The sequence below is a fragment of the Phocoena sinus genome, chromosome 15 (assembly GCF_008692025.1).
Source record: "Phocoena sinus isolate mPhoSin1 chromosome 15, mPhoSin1.pri, whole genome shotgun sequence".
In the NCBI taxonomy this organism is placed as follows: Eukaryota; Metazoa; Chordata; class Mammalia; order Artiodactyla; family Phocoenidae; genus Phocoena; species Phocoena sinus.
The window spans coordinates 36,073,966-36,087,892 of record NC_045777.1 but is presented as its reverse complement, the minus strand read 5'-3'; the positions used below and the strand labels follow the sequence as shown (position 1 = coordinate 36,087,892).

General features: G+C 37.4%; 1 protein-coding gene and 1 pseudogene across 1 annotated transcript in view; one reads left to right on the top strand and one right to left on the bottom strand.

The window, feature by feature from the left end:
* Positions 1-13,927, bottom strand: part of PLCB4 (phospholipase C beta 4) — a 273,741-nt gene that overhangs the window by 220,515 nt on the left and 39,299 nt on the right. The window lies entirely within an intron of this gene.
* Positions 1,018-1,517, top strand: LOC116740438 (annotated as a pseudogene).

Genomic DNA, 13,927 nt, shown 5'->3' with positions numbered 1-13,927 from the left:
GCGGTGGCCTAGGTTCAATCCCTGGTTGGGGAACTAAGAACACACAAGCTGCATGGCGCTCTGCCCCCCACCCCACAAAAAAGGTTCTTTTCAGTGCTCATGAACATGTATAATTAGAGAAAAAGTAAACATTACCTATATATCATGGCCTACATTCATCAAATTAAAATGATTCATGCATCTCCTTTGTTTTGACTGTCCTGTGGGAAGTACAGTTCACTACATTAATGTGATTTGCTGACAGGCTTCTTAAATTTTGTGCTGGAAAGGAAGCACTGGAGGAAGACTGCTGTGTCCTTTCCAAGTGCCTTAGACTGAAAGGATAAGATAAGGAATCAGCTTTAGGGTTGGTTTGAAAGTGATAACACCTGCCTCTTGGACTAATACACTTGGGGTGGGGGAGAAGAAAAATGATGGCTTTAGTACTTTTTGTGTAACTTAACATTTTTTTTAAAAAAATTCAAAACATGTTGCTTCCTATCTTCTAAGGCAATGTGTTCTCTTCTAAAAAAGCCCTAACTGTTCAAACATATTTATTTTATTTCTTCAAGTATTTTCATGTGGAAAAATACAGAAAATTATCACCACTAAGTAAATAAAATTATAATCGCATGATCATCTGCCTCTGAAAATGTATAAAACAAGAAAATACCCTTCCAATCAGACTTATGAGAGATAAGCAATGTTACCAGGTACTGACTATGCATACGTTCGTGTGTATACATACATATATCATGTCTATGTGTATGGCAGCATATACATGTATATGTATGTGTACATGCATAGTTATAAAGTAGATATACAAACATCCATGTTTTTAAGAAAAATTAAAATGACATCAAGTTTTACATACTTCTTTGCAGTTTGCATTTTTTGGAACACATAAAACATATTTCTCAAAGGGAACAACTAATTCCAATAGCATAGCCATTTTAAAATTTAATACTGCCAAATTACCCAAACAAACAAACAAAAAAACTATACAATATATCCTGCCTTTTGGCCGGAACTGCCATCTTCCAGTAATTCGCCAAAATGACCAACACAAAGGGAAAGAAGAGGGGCACCCACTACATGTCCTCTAGGCCTTTTAGAGAACATGGAGTTGTTCCTTTGGCCACATATATGCGAATCTACAAGAAAGGTGATATTGTAGATATCAGGGGAATGGGAACTGTTCAAAAAGGAATGCCCCACAAATGTTACCACGGCAAAACTGGGAGAGTCTATGGGTTACCCCGCACGCTGTTGGCATCATTGTAAACAAACAAGTTAAAGGCAAGATTCTTGCCAAGAGAATTAACGTGTGTATCAAGCATATTAAGCACTCTAAGAGCTGATATAGCTTCCTGAAACAGGAGAAGGAAAATGATCAGAAAAAGAAGGAAGCCAAAGAGAAAGGTACTTGGGTTCAACTGAAGCGCCAACCAGCACCACCCAGAGAAGCACACTTCATGAGAACCAGTGGAAAGGAGACTGAACTGTTGGAGCCCAATCCCTATGAATTCATGGTATGATGGATGTAAAGAAGATAAAAGACCTGGACTGTAAAAAAAAAAAAAAAAAAAAAAGGATATCCTCCACTTAAAAACTTTCTTGAAAGGCATATGATTATTTTCATTATGATGACAATAATAAAAATTAAAACAGTCCAGGAGCTTGGGGTGGGAGGGAGAAATGCCTTCAACGTAAATGGTGGGTTGTTTTTGCTTCTTTGTGTCCTTAAACTGGGTGGTGATTAAGAATATTTACTATCTTGTTCTTCCTCATGCTTTTCATATATTTTACAAATATCCTTTTGAAACTGTTCAATATTTAATAAAAACAATTTTCTAAAAGATATAAAAGTATAAGACAAAAAGGCTTCCTTTCCCATCACACCAGTCCACTCCCACAATGGTACAAATAAATTGATCATTTCTGATTTCAACTCCTCTAGTCTACCTCTATACCTCTCTAGAGGCAGGACTATTCAATAGAACTCTAGCGAATCACATATGTAATTTAAAATTTTCTAGTAATACATTAAAAACAACAAAAAGAAAATGGTAAAATTAATTTTAGCAATATGTTATTTAACTAGACTGAAAATACTATCAGCTCAACATTATTCAATATTAAAAATTACTGAGGTATTTCAACATTCATTTTTTTCATACTAAGCCTTGGGAATCTGATGTGTATTTTCCTTACAGCACATCTCAATTTGGATGAGCCACATTTCAATGGCTCAATAACCTCGCCTGGCCAGTAGCTACTGAATTGGAAAGTGTACCTCCAGATAATATGCTCAAAACCCTATTTCTTGATTTGTCAACTTAAAAATTATCATTTGACTCCACAGTATGCCATTCCCTTTTTTTCCTTCTCTTCACCACTGCTAATATTATATAATATTTTGTCTTTCAATTGATCTGTAGACAGATTAAACCTCTCTTTTTAACTCACCAAATTGAGGCAGTGTTATCTCGCTCTCTCTGTAAAATGAGGGATTAGGGTCCCTCTGTCTCCTTTCACATTCTTCCCCTTTCCACCTCCCAACTTTTCTCTAGCAAACTACTACTCTCACATTGTCAAAGTTTTATCATTTATACCATGTTCTGTACTATAACTTTTTTACACAGTGATGTTTGTAAGTTGAAAAATGAACAGCATTTACAATATGAAAATTACATGGTAAATACTCTCTGCAGAAACAAATTGTGCATGTGAAGGAAGAGAAGGCCATACAACACTGCTCTCACCTGTGCTGCTTCAAGAACCAGAACAAAGAAAACTGAGTCGAGAAGGGCCCGACTTAAATAATCCGTTAACTGAGAAGATGCAGTTTTATCGCACTTTCTCTTATAGAAATTTCATTTGCTTTTAGGATTTTAGAGATCCCTAAGAATCCTATTCTGCTTTTGACAGCTTTTTTTTTTTTTTCTTTTAACCATTTGCAAAAGACCTACTGTCTTGGGGTTTCTTGTTTTTTGTATTAGTTTAGTTTATCCACCTATCCTTGGAACCGACATTTCTCTCTTTTATTTTGCTGCATTAATTCTTTTAGGAATGGCCTGAGGATGAGCAAATGTTTTAGTTCTTACTTGTCTTAAAATGCTTTTATTTTCCCTTCATACTGAATTTGCAGTTTGTTGGGAACAGAATCAAAATTCCTACCAAACCAAGAAGGTATCATTCTCTTGTCCTCTAGAAATCATCTCTGTGGTCAATTCCCTATCCCACTCCCATTTCTGGAATCTTTTAGCATCCTCTCCTGCTCCTTGGTGTTCTGAAATATCAGGAAAATGTGTTTAATTACCGATCCACTCATATGCTTATTCAACCTACTTTGCACTCAGAGGGCCTTTGTTGTCTGAAGAGTTGGAAAAGTTAAAAATGTGTGTGTGAATGTATCTTTTATTTCCTCCATTTTTTTTTCAATTTTCTCTTTCCAGACCCTCTATAAAAACATGCAGGACCACTATCATGTCTCATCTTTTCACTCATATTTTCCAACTCTTTGTTCTTTCACTCCATTTTTCTGGAAGGTTTCTTCATCTTTTCACTATACTATTATTTTTTAAGTCAACAATTACACTTTAATTTCCAAGAATCCCTTCTTGGTCTTGAACTACTCCTCTTCCATAGGAGTCTGTTTTTAACTCTCCCTGATGATAAAATTTGGAATGATTTTAAGGATTTATCTCTTCTCATTTATTTCTGTTTCTTCTGGCTCAGTTGATAGGTTTCTTCACATTGATCCTTCTCTTTTAGCTGTCTGTTTTTCATCAGTATCTGCTGCTTTGACCATGTTAATGAATGATCTGGACGCCACAGAGTAATCCAGATTCAAACAGTTACCAACATGACTTCTTCTTCATTTCTCCTCATCAAAATGCAGACCATTCCATTTCTGGTCACTTTTGAAATAGTTCTTGGTGGTCACTTAATTCTGAATTCCCTAAGAACCATGAACTATTTGGGTTAAAAACTGGATTTTCTTGCTGCAGTTTTCAAAAGTACAGCAGATGAGGGTCTGATGGGCATTATTTCAAAATTAGGCTTTATCTGACAGATCAAAGGTCATTGTTATAGCTTAGTTATAATGGCTACATTGAAACAGATTCTAGAATTAATTCAGTGTTACAGAACTTAGTTGAAGAAAAACTAATTTCACTTACATTTAAGGTCTAAACAAATCAATAAATGAATCTATTTATTTTCATGCTATTTCCACTTGTACCATTTTAGGATAGCCTACTAAAGCAAAGATACATTTGAAATTGTGTGGGTACCTCTATCCTTTCTTATTACAGTAGCTTATGCCAAAAAACAAAAACAAAAACAAACAAACAAACAAAAAACAAGTAAGTGCCCTGTGTCCAGAAAGACAATAAATACCACCTTAGACAGGAGGGTAAAGATCCCAAGACACTCTGTATAACAGACTCTAGGTCCATCCACCTCACTACAAATAACTGTTTCGTTTCTTTTTATGGCTGAGTAATATGCCATTGTATATATGCACCACATCTTGTTTATCCATTCATCTGTCGATGGACACTTACATTGCTTCCATGTCCTGGCTATTGTTAATAGTGCTGCAATGAACACTGTGGTACATGACTCATTTTGAATTCTGGTTTTCTCAGGGTATATGCCCAGTAGTGGTAAGTCAGAAAGAGAAAAACAAATACCATATGCTAACACATATATATGGAATCTAAAAAAAAAAAATGGTTCTGATGAACCTAGGGTCAGGACAGGAATAAAGACACAGACATAGAGAATGGACTTGAGGACACGGGGAGGGGGAAGGGTAAGCTGGGACAAAGTGAGAGAGTAACATTGACATATATACACTACCAAATGTAAAACAGATAGTTAGTGGGAAGCAGCTGCATAGCACAGGGAGATCAGCTCGGTGCTTTGTGACCACCTAGAGGGGTGGGATAGGGAAGGTAGGAGGGAGACACAAGAGGGAGTGGATACGGGGGTATATATATACATATAGCTGATTCACTTTGTTACAGCAGAAACTAACACAACATTGTAAAGCAATTATACTCCAATAAAGATGCTAAAAAAAAAAAAAGATCCCAAGACACACAAGTAAAAACTAAAATGGTCCCTGTGTGCCTATCTAATTGCTTTTCTCTCAGACTTGTAGCAGAGCCATAGTTAAGAAAGTTACTGAGTGACTGTTCTATCTTAAAGCTCTCTGAGTTCACCATGCCATGTCATGAAATCCTGCTCTACTGTGCAATCGTCCCCCATGAGAACAAAGACTTGCTTACGAGGCTGAATGTGTAAGCTGCCTTCCACTGACTCCAACCTCAGTCTTTCCTCAAACCTTGCAAACACACATACTAAGGGTCCCATCTAAACAAAATCCTCCAACACTAAAATCCTCAGGAAAGTTTATTTCTGAAAAATCCATTCTCAAGTGATTATACATTCATATTACACAACATTTACATTTTAAAAATGTGAATCATGTTATTTAATTTTCCAACTCAGATGGAAAACACTGCTAACACTGGTGATACTTAAAAAGATATGTTGCCCAGGAGAGAAGACTATAAAATGTTAAATATCTGTAATGAAATGTAACAGCTACCAAAAGAAGAACAGATGCCTCAGCAGATGGTGCAACTTGTCCACCCAATATCTTTTCTCCCTATTTCAGTGGGTAATGAAAACGAACCCAACTAAAAATACTTGCTTCCAGAGGCTTCCTTACAATTAGTGGTAGCTTTGTGATCCTGTTTAGTCCAGTGATAGACTAAATGTTGAGATTTGGGGATAAGTTTCTGCTTTTCTAATATAGATACAATGTTCCCCACTTCCTTTTTTTGCTTTCTGCTGGGAGTGTGTATGTGACACCTGGAGGTACAGCACCCATTTTACAACCATGAGGCAATGATCATCAGGATGAAGGCTTATCAATTAAGGATGGTAGAGAATGAATATGGAGAGAGGCTGGATTTCTGAGGAACCACTTAGCTTGAACCAGCCCTGTACTACCTACCACTAAACTTACTGTTATGTGGGGCAAATATGAACCTATGTGTTTAAATACTTTCTGGTTCACAGCACTCATTCTTGACTAATGCACTGGCAATACCTGAACTTTAGTTGGCCCTCCAGTCATGCGTGTACGAAGACTTTAGTGCTTGACCAAAACAGACTTTCTCTTCTGTAATATTTCCTCTAAATCTTAGATACAGGCCCATGCCCCCTTACCAAAATCCTTTGGGGTCTGATATGTTTCAATGTCAGAAAGGTAATATGGTTCAAATATAATACATTATGCAATAGTCCCATCAAATCTAGCCATCACCCTTAAGTCCAGGGGTTGACAGACTATGGCCAGTGGACAAAGTCCAACCTGCCCCCTATTTTTGTAAATAAAGTTTTATTGGAACACAGCCATGCCTTCATTTACATACTCTCTGGCTGCTTTTGTGCTAGTCACAATGGCAGAGTTGAGTAGTTGCCAAAGAGACAGTATGATCCACAAAGCCTAAAATATTTACTATCTAGATCTTTAGAGAAAAAGTTTGTGGATCCCTAGCAAATACACCAGTATTTATGCAGTGAGACCTATAGCTCTTCACCCAAAGTGAGATAAAGACTACATATAACCTCCTGTTGGTTTAGGCATAATTTTGCCACTAAATTTATGCCAAACTTATGGGAAAACTAAATTTCAAAGCTTTAATGCTTTCAGAATTATGGAAAAAGGGACTGAGGTTCTGTCAGGAGATAGGAGCAATCTGTCAGGCTGGTCTAATCCACCATGGAGCGGTCAGCTCGCTGGCCAGTCCTTTAACATCTCATAGCCCAGAAAGCTTAAAAAGTTCTATTGCCTGAGAGCCCTAAGAAATAAAGAGGTAGCATACTAGAGTGAAAAGAACACCAGCTGTTGAGTAAGATGAATGATTTCTAATCTTACATTCTGCTGATTTGGGGTATATATTGTTCTTCTCTGAGTCTCCATTTTCAAATCTGTGGAATGGAACCGAAATGTTACTGACTCTGCCCAGGGCCACAGAGGATGGTAAGATTATTTGTCAAACTGCTATGAACAAGGCAAGACACAACACACCCATGTGTTACATATATTATTGGGCAAATTGGATATACTTCATTATATATGCTGGCATAAATGTGTATTTTACTAGATATAATGTGTATTTAATTATTAGCTTTTCCTCTTTTACTGAACAGAGTGTTTGATTGCAGAAAAGTCAAAGTTTTTCCAGTCCTCCAAAATGTCTGGGGTTCCTCATGATATTTCTTAATTCTAATACAAGGAAGCTAACATTATACTTTTAATATTTTGCTGTTCTATACATAATTTGAGTCATATGGACCATATTTCTCAGGGAGCTTCTTTGAATAGTTCACTTCTTTTTTTTTTTTTTTTTTTTTTTTTAATAGTTCACTTCTAATGACTATTCAAAAATGTCATGGGGACTTTACCATATTAATTTTTTATGCAATGTAAATAATAGAAAAAATACAAAAATGTGATAGATTTTTAAATGACTTTTAAAAATATTTTTGATCTTACTTAAAACTTTAAATTTCAAAAATCAGATTTTTCTAAACTAAGACTTTTTAAATCATGGACTTTACACATTTAAAATACTGATTTACTTTCAAACGTAAGAGTAAGAATTGCTATTATTGCTTAACTCCAAGTGCTCAGTCTTCACATACTTGTTTACACAATCTCAAATAAAAACATTTATACTTTAATAATAATTTCCAGAAGCTGATAGGATTCTCCTAATATTTAAATAAATAAATACTACCTAATACATAGCTGTTTTATTACATAGCCTAAGTGTTACATGGCCTAAATTTTAGAGAACTCCTTTTGTTAGATTTGACAGCAATTACTCATCGTGGAAATGTATCCTGTACAGAAGCCCTTCTACCAAGAAACGGGTTAGATTTCAAAAGGCTGTCAATCAGCCCCTTTGTTCATGAGTCCACATGACCACAACAGCGCCTCTTAGAGCTGGGCAAACTGAATACGCTTTTGTTTTAAAGTGGCTTTGTGTGTACTAATGAGAGCCTCCCAGGTGAAGGTTCCTAGTAGAGAAGAACCTATTTTTTTCCAAGTCTGTGCTGCTAAAGTTCCCTCCTCAGAAGAGAAGCTCAGGTGGTATAGTTTGCAATGGAGGCATGTAAATATGCAAGCCTATGTTTTGAGGTCTGTGTACATTTTGAGTCTCCAGGAACCCAGAGAAGGGTACATGAGCAGCTTACAAGGTACCCAAATATGGTCATAAAAATCGCATCTCAGTTAGAGCTCATAGATTCAGAGCTGCTTTAAATGAGTAGACTTCATACCCACCTCATTTGAGCTCATCATCAACGAGAAGGCAAAATATAATCAATGAAACAAAGGCAGAATTATGAGCACCTAAAGGAAATTAATTCTGGAAATGTATAAGGTGGGAAGTGTAAGAACTAAGAAAAGAACACTGTGGATGAAACACTGAGGCAGAGGCAATGAATAACACAACAACAAAGAAGCAAGATGCATCTTCACTAGGGCTGGAGCAGAGGTGAGGAGTTGGAAGTAAAGGCAGCCCTTGATGGGCTTCCAGATCAGGTTTGAATACTGATCAGCACAGCCTAACGTGTCAGCTACCTGGGAGAACAAGGAAGGTAAGCTATGGTGAAACTGTTGACTGGGAAACAGAGGAAAGAGTTAGCCAGATTGAATGGAGAAAAGAGACCAAGAGAGTGTGACCCAAGCAAGTATAGAAGATACCAGCCAGACACCGATCCCTACAGAAAATATCCACAGAACAAGGGAAGCAAATATGGAAACCACTCTTGGTTACTTAAGAACTTCCACTACCATAGTGCTGGGGTTGCAATGTGTCTGAGTTGAAGGGACGAATCAGGATTGGTCTCGACCAGCAGTTCTCAAACTTGGCTGCATATTGGAATAACCTGGAAAGCTTCAATAAAATATTGATGTCTGGACCCCATAGAAAGTCTGATTCCAAAGTTCTCGGGTGGGGTGTAAGCAACAGTATTTTCTAAAGTTCCCACAGTCATTGTAAATCCTAGCCAAAGTTGAGTACAGCTTAAGCTTTAATGTGCATTAAATTAAATTAAAATATAGATTTTGACTGAATAGCTCTAGGGTGGGACCCAAGATTCAGCAGTTCTAACAAGCTCTCAGAAAATGCTGTCACTGCTGGTCTCTGGATCATGTTTTGAGTAGCGAGGGCCTAGTCCTGCCTTGTCCAATACAACAGCAACCAGCCACTTGAAACGTGACTGATGTGACTGAGGAACCAAATTTTTAATTTAATTTAAATTTAATTTAATTTAAAATCTGAAACATGATTTGATTATTGGAAAATATTTAATTATGCATGGAGCAATTTGGTGAACACCTTTTCAATTGATATCTAAATACAGATCAAACATCTCTAATGAAAATTTCGCATCTGAATTGAAATGTAGTATAAGCATAAAATATGGACTCGATTTCAAAGATTTAGTATGAAATAAAGAAAATAAAATATCTCATTGGCAATTTTTTTATATTGCTTACATGTTGAAATGATAATGGTCTAGATATACTGGGTTAAATAAAACATTATTAAAATTAATTTTACATGGTTTTTTTTCTTTTCTTAAAAATGTGGCTACGAGAAAATCTTAACTTATATATATGGCTAGCTTTATATTTTTTTTGGACAGCACTGGTCAAGAACAAAGGCAATTGAGGCTTTCCTGTTACATGTTGTCAGTAATTGATCTAATGCATGAATATGTGACACAGATCTAGCTGATGAGAACCAAGGGGAAGCTGTAGCAGGACTCCTGAGAAAGAAATCATTTCTTAATAAAAAAAGAAAGCCTGGGCGTTCCCTGGTGGTCTAGTGGTTAGGATTCAGCACTTTCACTGACATGGACCAGGTTCAATCCCTGGTCAGGAAACTGAGATCCCGCAAGGCTTGTGGGGCGGCCAAAATTAAAAAAAAAAAAATCCACGTAAGGAAAAGTCCTTTGTCCCTGCCTCCTTCCATGTCTACTTTGCCCTTGTCTCCTTCTAGCTGTATTTTTTTTTTTTTCGGTACACGGGTCTCTCACTGTTGTGGCCTCTCCCGTTGTGGAGCACAGGCTCTGGACGGGCAGGCTCAGTGGCCATGGCTCATAGGCCTAGCCGCTCCACAGCATGTGGGATCTTCCTGGACCAGGGCATGAACCCACGTCCCCTGAATCAGCAGGCAGACTCTCAACCACTGTGCCACCAGGAAAGCCCCTTCTAGCTGTATTTCAATGCAGCTAAGAGAGAATAAAATGCATAGAGTTGGCAGCCATTTTACCACCATGAAGAAACAGGACCCTGGGCCCTAAATACTCCTTTGGGTTGCAAATCAAAATAGGACTCTCCATCTTTGAATTTATTATTAGATAAAAAATAATAATGCCCATATTGTTTAAATCAGTGTTCCTTAAATGTTACTGTGCATTTGAATTACCTGAGGATCTTATTAAAATATAGATTCCTGGGCTTCCCTGGTGGCGCAGTGGTTGAGAGTCCGCCTGCCGTTGCAGGGGACACGGGTTTGTGCCCTGGTCCAGAAAGATCCCACATGCCGCGGAGCGGCTGGGCCCGTGAGCCATGGCCACTGAGCCTGTGTGTCCGGAGCCTGTGCTCCACAACAGGATAGGCCACAACAGTGAGAGGCCTGTGTACCTCAAACAAAATAAATAAATAAAATAAAAATAAAATATAGATTTCCTTTCAGCAAATCTAGGGTGGGACCTGAAAGTCCAGGTTTCTAACAGGCTCCCAGGTGACATCTATATAGCTGATACAAGGACTGCAGTTTCATTAGAAAGAGCTCAAACTGAAATTACTTACTCTAGTACTTGCTGATGAAACATTCCTAAGGGACACAGGAGGCAAAGCCAATTTCTGCCCCTTAACAACAGCTCCATTTACACACTGGCTGGCAGCATACTCATGTCAGACCACCTGGGGATCGAGGATCTAGGAATTTTGTAGCTTTCCCAAAAGACAATAACTATTATGGGAGCATGAGGGCAGAGAGCAAGGATTCTGTGGTCATGTGAGTTTGGAAGATGCTGGGGTAAAAGAAGTTAAGACATTTCTCTACTATTGGGCTTTGCATGTATAGTCACTGCTATGGAGGTACATGCTTTAATTTTGAAAGTATTGTTAATTACACTTGATTACAAAATACTTTCTTTTCACAGATAATATCATGAGAGTAACATACCGCAGAAAACACTTTGTGAATTGCTGCACTATTCAGATCATGAGTTAAAAGAAATAGCAAGACCTATAAGCCTTGACGCCTGAGAAAATGTAGTTTGTGTGGTATTAAACGTATAAGAAGCATGGAGTTTGGAGTGGAGTAATCTAGATTCAAATCACTCACTGTATCACACACATCACAAGTCAGCTGTGTGAGGATGGACAAGTTTGTTATACTCTGTGGCTAGACTTCTTCACCCATAAGGCAGGAGAAGAATGTCTGCCTACATCATAGAACTATGGTAAGAATAATGCATGCTCACACTTTTCAAAATGACACTTCTTGGATGTGGGACAGCATTAAAACTTTACATATATATAGAATGTATTTAGAAATACACAAATACATCATGAAGTAGAATATATAACTCACATGTAGGCTAAAGGTACCTGGGAGAAAATCTAGGCTACCTGGACACGTTAGGGAAATCATTCACTCTCCTCTGCTCTTAAGTGTCTCATAGACTAGCTGCACATGTTCGAAAGTACTTTAAAGCCAAAGCTCTTAGAGCTTGAGGAAGCCTTGGGTACCACTTGGCCAGTGAAGGCTAGCTATTCAGCAGGTCTCCCCACAAGGGTATCCATCCCACAGTTTGGCCACCACTTTCCAAAATTTGCAGGTTCACATGTGAGAGGTTAGGATGCCCAGAGATCATAAGGCCTCAAATAACTGATTCTGTTTAAAAAACTAAAAAACATTAAAGGATTTTTTAATGCCAAAATATTAGAGTGAGAAAAATTGTAATAACTCTTAAGTGGATCATATCCTTTGACCAGTGATATTATTTGATGCTTAGAGACAATGATGTGTTTGAAGAAACTGTTCTTTGCAAGTAGTACTGATGATAACCTGTCCATTTTTGCCTGTTTCCTTTCTCTATACTTCTATAATTGACTTCCTCCCTTCTAATCATTTTTTAATAAAGTTTTACACAGAATCATTCATTTGCTCAAAAAATATTTACCTGGTTCTTTCAATGTTGCTGTGTTCTGAGAACACAAATATGATGTAGACATGGTCCTGTCTTGTCCAGGGGTAAAAAGACAGAGGAGAGATAAAGTATGTACATGAATAATAGCAAGTTGAGACAGTGTGTCACTGAAACCTTATGAAAAGCACATGGGTCATTTCTGGTTTAGGAAATGTGGTAGGCAGGATAGTAGCTTCTTCCTAATGCTCAGAATCTGTGAATATGTTATTTCATAGGCAAAGAAGAATTATAGGCAAAGGTTGCAGTGGCATTAAGATTGCTATTCCACTGATCATAACATAAAGAGACTATCCTGGATTATCCAGGTGGACCTAATATAATCACAAAAGTCCTTAAATGAGGAAAAAGGAGGCAGAAGAGTAAGAAACACATGACACTGTGAGAAAGACTCCACAGGTCATTGATGGTTTTGAAGATGGAAGGGGGACACCAGCCAAGGAATGCAGGCGACCTCTAGAAGCTGGAAAAGGCAAGGAACAGACCCTCCCCAGAGCCTTCAGAAGGCACAGTCAGCCAACACCTTGATTTTAGCACATTGAGACCCATTTTGGACTTCTGACCTCTAGAATTGAAAGATAAGAATAAGTCTGTGTTGTTTTAAGCCACTAACTTCGTGGTAATTTTCTACAATAGCAATAAGAAATTCATACATGGGATCTGAGAAAACTCTGTGAAGGAGCCAGCCTGGTAGGTTGTAAGGAATTTGAAGACATAGTTGTGATTCTTAACAAATTAAAAATAAATATATAGTTCTCAAAGTGTTAAAGGATTCACTAGGTCAGATTTAAATTTTCCACCCAATGAAACAGAAAACAAAAATAAATAACACAAACTCTTTATACCACTTTTACAAATTAGTCTAACATAAAAGACAGCCCTTTTTATATTTAATGACATACACAAGAGATGCAAAATTAATCATCAAAAAACTACGTACTCTGAAATCTTCAAGTGATTACCAAACTTTATCACTAACATTGCAAACTATCCCCTTATCTCACCCATATTCAAGAAACTATTCAAGTTAACATGGTATATTAAAAGATTTCCAAATTTGGTATTAGTTTCAACCAAATCAGAAAGCCTCAAGGTCAGATAGCCTCATCCACCAGAGGGCAGACAGCAGAAGCACGAAGCACTACAATCCTGCAGCCTGTGGGAAAAAAAACACATTCACAGAAAAATAGACAAGATAAAAAGGCAGAGGGCTATGTACCAGATGAAGGAACAAGATAAAACCCCAGCGAAACAACTAAATGAAGTGGAGATAGCCAACCTTCCAGAAAAAGAATTCAGAATAATGACAGTGAAGATGATCCAGGACCTTGGAAAAAGAATGGAGGCAAAGATCAAGAAGATGCAAGAAATGTTTAACAAAGACCTAGAAGAATTAAAGAACAAACAAACAGAGATGAACAATACAATAACTGAAATGAAAACTACACTAGAAGGAATCAATAGCAGAATAATTGAGGCAGAAGAACGGATAAGTGACCTGGAAGACAGAATGGTGGAATTCACTTCTGCAGAACAGAATAAAGAAAAAAAGAATGAAAAGAAATGAAGACAGCCTAAGAGACCTCTGGGACAACATTAAATACAACAACATTCGCATTATAGGGGT